The sequence below is a fragment of the Nycticebus coucang genome, chromosome 7, assembly GCF_027406575.1.
Source record: "Nycticebus coucang isolate mNycCou1 chromosome 7, mNycCou1.pri, whole genome shotgun sequence".
NCBI lineage: Eukaryota > Metazoa > Chordata > Mammalia > Primates > Lorisidae > Nycticebus > Nycticebus coucang.
The window spans coordinates 100,406,714-100,415,198 of NC_069786.1; the positions used below are offsets into that span (position 1 = coordinate 100,406,714).

General features: G+C 41.3%; 1 pseudogene; it reads right to left on the bottom strand.

Annotated features, from left to right (window-relative positions):
- Window positions 1-4,485: 4,485 nt before the first annotated feature.
- On the bottom strand, window positions 4,486-6,161 carry LOC128589759 (histone-lysine N-methyltransferase SETDB2-like; annotated as a pseudogene).
- Window positions 6,162-8,485: the final 2,324 nt, after the last annotated feature.

Sequence of the window (8,485 nt, forward strand, 5' to 3'; positions counted from 1 at the left end):
CCGCCACAACACCTGGCTATTTTTTGGTTGCGGTTCAGCTGGGGCTGGGCTTGAACTCGCCACCCTTGGTATATGGGGCCGGCGCCCTACACACTGAGCCACAGGCACCACCCACTGTTATTTGATCTTTGCCAAGCCAATTAAAAACATTCAGTGGGGAAAAGATTCCCTAATTAACAAGTGGTGCTGGGTGAACTGGCTGGCAACCTGTAGAAGACTGAAACTGGACCCACACCTTTCACCATTAACTAAGATAGACTTTCACTGGATTAAAGATTTAAACTTTATCTTTAGACTTAAGACATGAAACTATAAAAATACTAGAAGAGAGTGCAGGGAAAACTCTTGAAGAAGTCGGTCTGGGCGAGTATTTTATGAGGAGGACCCCCCAGGCAATTGAAGCAGCTTCAAAAATACACTACTGGGACTTGATCAAACTAAAAAGCTCTGCACAGCCAAGAACACAGTAAGTAAAGCAAGCAGACAGCCCTCAGAATGGGAGAAGATTATTTGCAGGTTATGTCTCTGACCAAGGTTTAATAACCAGAATCCACAGAAAACTCAAACGTATTAGCAAGAAAAGAACCAGTGACCCATCACAGGCTGGACAAGGGACTTGAAGAGAAACTTCTCTGAAGAAGACAGGCGCACGGCCTACAGACATAAGAAAAAATACTCATCATCCTTAATCATCAGAGAAATGCAAATAAAAACTACTTTGAGATATCATTTAACTCCAGTAAGATTAACCCATATTACAAAATCCCAAGACCGGAGATGTTGGCGTAGATGTGGAGAAAAGGGAACTCTTCTACACTGCTGGTGGGAATGCAAAATAATACATTTCTTTTGGAAAGATGTTTGGAGAAGACTTAGAGATCTAAAAATAGATCTGCCATTCAATCCTATAATTCCTCTACTAGGTATTTACCCAGAAGACCAAAAATCACATTATAACAAAGGTATTTGTACCAGAATGTTTATTGCAGCCCAATTCATAATTGCTAAGTCGTGGAAAAAGCCCAAGTGCCCATCGATCCATGAATAGATTAATAAATTGTGATATATGTACACCGTGGAATATTATGCAGCCTTAAAGAAAGATGGAGACTTTAACTCTTTCATGTTTACATGCATGGAGCTGGAACATATTCTTCTTAGTAAAGTATCTCAAGAACGGAGGAAAAAGTATCCAATGTACTCAGCCCTACTATGAAACTAATTTATGACTTCCTTTTTTTTTTTTTTTTTTGTAGAGACAGAGTCACACAGCTCACAGTAACCTCCAACTCCTGGGCTTAGGCGATTCTTCTGCCTCAGCCTCCTGAGTAGCTGGGACTACAGGCGCCTGCCACAACGCCCAGCTATTTTTTTGTTGCAGTTTGGCTGGGGCCGGGTTTGAACCTGCCACCCTCGGTATATGGGGCCAGCGCCCTGCTCACTGAGCCGCAGGTGCCGCCCTAATTTATGACTTTCATATGAAAGCTATAACCCAGTTATAACCTAAGAATATGGGGAAGAGGGAGAGGGAGGGGAGGGAGGGGAGATGATGGACAGAGGGAGGGTGATTGGTGGGATTACACCTGCAGTGCATCTTACAAGGGTACATGTGAAACTTAGTAAATGTAGAATATAAATGTCATAACACAGTAACTAAGAAAATGCCAGGAAGGCTATGTTAACCAGTGTGATGAAAATACGTCAAATGGTCTGTAAAACCAGTGTATGGTGCCCCATGATCGCATTAATGTACCCAGCTATGATTTAATAATAATAAAAAAAAGAAAATAAATGGAAAACAACCTCAATGAAATAGGAAAGATGTTGAGTGGAGAGAATTGCTGAAGAAATTTTTTTTGAACAGGAGAAAGGGGATAGTCTTGGCTAAAACCCCAAATTAAAAAAGTAGTAAGGGAGAGAGAAAATGGGCTCTAGTGCCCAAATAAAGAGCTTGGCTTTAGATAGGAGCATAAGCCGGGCACGGTGGCTCACACCTGTAATCCTAGCACTCAGGGAAGCCAAGGCAGGTGGATTGCCTGAGCTCATGAGTTTGAGACCATCCTGAGCCAGGGTGAGACCCGTCTCTAAAAATAGCCAGATGTTTTGGCAGGCGCCCGTAGTCCCAGCCACTTAGGAGGTTGAGGCAAGAGAATGGCTTGAGCCCCAGAGTTGGAGGTTGCTGTGAACTATGATGCCAGGCACTTTATCCAGGGCAACAAAATAAGACTCAGTTTCAAAAAAAAAGAAGAAACTTTTAAGCAGGATTTAAAGTTTTTATATATTGATTTATAAATACAAAGTTTGTATATTGCATGGAAAATATTCATAGAATATTACTGATAAATAGATGAATTATTAGACAAAGTAGAATGAGCTAATCATATTCATTTAAAACAGCAGTTGTAGGCGGCGCCTGTGGCTCAGTGAGCAGGGCGCCGGCCCCATATGCCGAGGGTGGCGGGTTCAAACTCAGCCCCGGCCAAACTTCAACAAAAAAATAGCCGGGCGTTGTGGCGGGCGCCTGTAGTCCCAGCTACTCGGGAGGCTGAGGCAGGAGAATCGCCTAAGCCCATGAGTTGGAGGTTGCTGTGAGCTGTGTGAGGCCATGGCACTCTACCGAGGGCCATAAAGTGAGACTCTATCTCTACAAAAAAAAAAAAAAGGTTTTAAAACAATGACCTTCTTCCTGGCTTTAATATATGAAATGAATTTAAACTGAATACTCTAGTTTATAGAAGAAAGTTGCATATCTTTTAATTTAAATTTTCTTTATTTCTTGCATTGATTTTTTTTTTTTTTTTTTTGTAGAGACAGAGTCTCACTGTACCGCCCTCGGGTAGAGTGCTGTGGCGTCACACGGCTCACAGCAACCTCTAACTCTTGGGCTTACGTGATTCTCTTGCCTCAGCCTCCCGAGCAGCTGGGACTACAGGCGCCCGCCACAATGCCCAGCTATTTTTTTGTTGCAGTTTGGCCGGGGCTGGGTTTGAACCCGCCACCCTCGGCATATGAGGCCGGCGCCCTACTCACTGAGCCACAGGCGCCCCCCTCTTGCATTGATGTTAAAGAACAAATTATTTTGATAGTAATAATTTAATAATTTAAATTATTTTAAATTATTATCTTTACAAATTATTTATGATTATAAAATTTACAGTCATGATTAGCTAAAATATAATCATAGGTATCTGGAAAGAATTTACAATCTTATGATGTTTCTATAACATTAAAATTCTACTTTTGCCACTACATAAAATGTCTTAAGATATAATATTAAAATTCTTAAGAACTTTTTGTTTAACTAAAATTTCTAGATTCATAGTTAAAGATCTTAAACAAATGTTAAACTGAGTTTACTGAAACATCTTTGGATACTTGTACAAAATCTTTTTTTTTTTGAGACTCTATGTCACCATTGGTAGAGTGCTATGGTGTCACAGCTCACAGCAACCTCAAACTCTTGGGCTTAAGTGATTCTCTTGACTCAGCCTCAGCAGTAGCTGAGACTATAGGTGCTCACCACAATGCCCAGCTATTTTTTTGTTACAGTTGTCATTGTCGTTTAGCAGGCCCCGGCGGGGTTTGAACCTGCCAGCCCTGGTGTAGATGGCTGGCGCCCTAAACACTGAGCGAGTTACAGGTGCCAAGCCACTTGGACATAATCTAAAGAAAAAATGAGAGAGAAAACATTGGTCCTTAAACAGTTGTATTTTACTATTATTATTATAAGTTTTAAAATAGATACAGATTTACAGGATGTGAAAGTGCCTTTGGAGGGCTCCTGTAGCGCAGTGGTTAGGGCGCAGACCACATGCTGTTGGGTTCGAACCTGGCCCAGGCCTGCTAAATAAAAAAAAAGTGCCTTTGGATTTTGTTATATACATAGCCTTCTTAAAGTTTATTTTATTGTATTTTTTGTGTGTTCCAATAAAACTTTATTTATGGACACTGAAATTGTAATTATTATTTTGTAGAGACAGAGTCTCACTTTATCACCCTCGGTAGAGTGCCATGGTGTCACACAGCTCACAGCAACCTCCAACTCCTGGGCCTAGATGATTCTCTTGCCTCAGCCTCCCAAGTAGCTGGGACTACAGGCGCCCGCCACAATGCCCGGCTATCTTTTTATTGCAGTTTGGCCAGGGTCAGATTTGAACCCGCCACCCTCTGTATATGGGGCCGGTGTCCTACCCGCTGAGCCATAGATGCTGCCCCTGAAATTGTAATTTTATACAATTTTGAAGTATCACAAAATATTCACTTTCTAATTTTTCCCCAATCATTTACAAAATGCAAAATTTACTCTTAGCTCACATGCCACACTGAGCAGGTAGGGGGCCAAATCTGGCATACAAACCATAGTTTGATGACCCCTGATGTAGACAAGTCACAACTTTTGTAACAAATACAGGACGTTTGTTATGGAATCCGAGAAAATGAGCCCCAGACATTGAGTAAGAGAGAAGGAGACCGGCAGAGGAGGAGTCACACAATGAGACAAAGCCTACTTTGCACTGGCTTGGCTTCAGAGCTCAGACATTCTGAGGCTGGTTCAAATCCATCATTATCTTCTAAGGTGACAGACTCCAAGGAAACAAATTCCATCTTTTTTCTATTGCGTTGAAAAATTTCTGTCTTGGATTTAGGACTTGTAATAACTGAATGATACTGAATTCTTGAAATATTGTTAAACTGCATTTCCATAGCAAGCTCTTTGGAACCGCTTCTGAACCCTGGTGGACACTCCTCAGTTCCAGCATTTCTAGGATGTGTTTCCAGTTCTAATGGGATAATTTGAACCTCAGAATCTGAACATGCAACTTCTATTTTCCTCTTTTTTGAAAATGTATTTTTCATAGTATTCTTTTCTTAACCATTTTCATCAATAGAATTAGATTTCTCAGTGTTAGCTCTGCTTAGTAATCTTCCTGAATAGATACAAACAAATGTCCCTCTGTCGATGTCGTCCAGGCAGCGTACCCCGCAGCCCTTTTTCTCAGTTTTGAACACCTATAGCCTCACTTGAGGACCATGTTGGACAACTTGGTTTTGACACAATTACATCTGCACAACAGACTGCATTCATAAATGCCAGTAGGTACTTGTCTCTGTAGTCTTTTGTATTTATATACAGTGGGTACTTTAATACCTTATAAGGGAGAAGTTTTGGCATTCCTTGCTGTCAGTTGAAGACACACACATTTTGCTATGTCTATGCAGCCCTCAGAACAGTCACATGAATCAGTAAACATGTTGGAGAAGCCATTTAGATGGTATGCGCGTGGCCACATGGTCTTTCTGTACTTAAACTGTGGGAGCTTTCAACTGTCAATTTCATTAGCGAAAGGAATGGGCCCAGATTCCACTCCATTGCTAATGTCCATATCAGAAACAATTTCTTCTTGCTTTGGGTAGTTCCGAGTCAACTGAACATAGGTATTGAAAGAAAAGTTATCTGTAAATAGAAAGTTGCACTCTGTCTCAAGGAGGTAACAAAAAACTTCCTCCATGTTTCGCAGACTCCTTCCACCAGGGGCTTTGTAACTGACATGGAGTGCTGGAAAGCGAGAGTTCGTCTTTGCATGTCGTCTCTGGAAGTGGCATTTAATTGGCAGCTGCAGAAGGTTTTTTTCCCTTGGAGGTTGGTGGCATTTTCATGAGACAGGCACAAGAACAGGCATGACTTTAGTAAGATAAATTCAAAGATGATTCTTTTCCTTTAAACTCTACAACTTTATTTTTCAGAGAAAGGATTTCCTCATTTTCTGTAGAGAGAAGTGCACAGTCTTTGGAAAGTTTTCATATGATGTAGAAGGAAATGTATTTGATTGGTTTTCTGTTCATTCTGAGTCACAGGTATGCGATCTTTTATCAAAGCTGAACTTTTACTTATAGTTGGTTCATTCACTAGAATCATTGCTTGGATATATTCTTTATTTGTCACAGACCCATCTTTAATCTTTTGTTTCAGTGTCCGTAGCACATTTTACACTTTTTCAAATATGAAGTCCACTTTTCATCATCTAGCTCCATCCAGAAAGTTTTTGCATCATCAAATACATTGATAATGACCTCAGTACACAGAAAAACATATACTGAGCCATTCCAGGTACTTGTCTAGAGGATTTCTACGGCATCCTTGGTCCATTTTTTCCTCCCATCTTTGGGTGTTAATAAATATAAGACTCTTCAATATTAGGTTTATCAGAGAACAGAATGGTATGAATCTCTTTGACTGGAAATACACCTGGAATCCAAGTGTGGTCTCTATGAAATTTACAGTCTTCATGCTCATGTAGAAAATAGCTAAACATTTTCCAGTTTTCTATCTTCTAGTTTTGTCTAAGGGGGAAAATGTTGGGCACTTTTTAAAAGTAGCAATTAAGACAATGTTGAGTATAATTACAAAGAGAGATGAACTTTTATGCAAGATAATTGACATGGTTAGTTTTTTTTTTTTTTGCAACAGTCTCAAGCTGTTACCCTGGGTGCCGTGACATCATAGCTCACAGCAATCTCAAACTCTTAGGTGCAAGCAATCCTCTTGTCTCAGATTTTCTATTTTAAGTAAAGTTGGGTCTTGTTTATGCTCATGCTGGTCTCGAACTCATGAGCTCAATCAATCCAAATGCCTTGGCCTCCCAGAGTGCTGGGATTATAGGCGTGAGCCACTGTGCCCAGCCAACATGGTTAGTTTCTAAAAGAAATTATTATACTTTATTAAGATGATCAATTCATAGAATGCTGGAATGGCTTTCTAAAGGCAGAACTGCATTATTAACTTAGAGGCCACTCTAAAAAGATCAGTAGGATCCTTGAATGTGTAGTATATGCATTAAACCAGAGACTTTCATAAGGTGCTATGTTCCCGACAAGAAGAATACATTGGTCCAGGATTCAAGGGGCAGAACTTGCCTCCTGCATCAATCTAGTTCAAACCACTTAAGCTCTAACCTATGCAATTGGTCTTCCCATTTCTAACCTATGCAATTGGTCTCCCCATTTCTATTCATGTACCCTGTGATATATTCCTACAACATATAAACAAGGCATATCATTTTTCCACTGAAAAACCTCTATAGCTTTCATAGTATTTGGAATGAAATTGGCTCCATGACTTTCTTTTAGAAGTTTACCATCATTGCGATCCACACCTTGGGAGGTTTTGTGCTTCTCATCCTTTCAGTTCTAGGCTCTGCTGCGCTCATCCTGTTCCCCAAAGAGCCTAATCTTGACAGGGGAAACAACATTTTTATTGAACTACAATCTGGCTGTATCAGTGCATTGTGGAGCCCTTGTGTCCAGAGGCCACCATGTGAGAAGAGATATCAACATTCTGGCAGAGGTAATGGATGCTAATCAATAGGAACAAGAACAGTAGGAAAACTACATGTGGAGCCCAGATTTCCATTTGGGCACCTTTTGGTACTCCCTTGCCCATTGTAACTGTGAATGAACACTAAAGCAGAATGGTTCTAAAGAGGCATATGATTGCTCAAACCTGAGGTTTGGTTTATACCACTAATGAGCTACCAAGACCTGATAAGGTGATAGTTGATGGTGAAGGAAATTAAAATAGCTACTGGAAGAGGAAGAGGATGAGCCCCATTTACAACCCCAAGATCAACTGCAGTGTCAGAGGACTCTTCTAAGTTGCCTCAAGAAGATGAGACCACAGGAGACCTGGAGGAACTGCATCCTGAACTGTAGGAAGACATAAATGTGTTCAGTGCAAGGGGTGAGCTGTGTGAGCTGTGAAAATGAGTCACTCAGAGCCCTTGCTCTACATCAACTCATTGATAAATGTACCTTGCTCCTGTGCTCCAGACTACCATGGTGCTGTGCAGAAGCTCTCCTTCTGGCTGGGGTCAGTGGCTCACATCTATAATCGTAGCATTGTGGGAGGCCAAGGCAGGAGGATCCCTTGAGCTCAGGAGTTCCACACGAGCCTGAGCAAGAGTGAGACCCCATCGTACTAAAAACAGAAACGTTTAGCTGGGTGTTGTGGCAGGCGCCTATGGTACAGCTACTTGGGAGGCTGAGGGAGAAGGATTGCTTGAACCCAGGAGTTTCAGGATCAAAGTTTTGAGACAATTTCTCTGTCTCAAAAAGAAAAAATGAAGAAAATAAAGAAGCTATACTTCCCTTAGGCTGCTCCCAGCCAGTGGTAAAGTATAGCAGAGGTTTTAAAGCAGGCTCACTTCTGTGAGAAGGACTTTTTGATGGGCACTTTTGCCCATAAGCATTATGGACTTTACCAATACCAATCAGGTTGCAGCATTGAAAACTTCAACCTAGAGGCTGGGCATGGTGGCTCATGCCTATAATCTTAGCATTCTGGAAGGCCGAGACAGGTGGCTTGCCTGAGCTCACAGATTCAAAAGCAGCCTGGGCAAAAGAAAGACCATATCTCTACAAACAGCCACACGTTGTGGCAGGCACCTGCAGTCACAGCTACTTGAGAGGCTGAGGCAAGAGAATCACT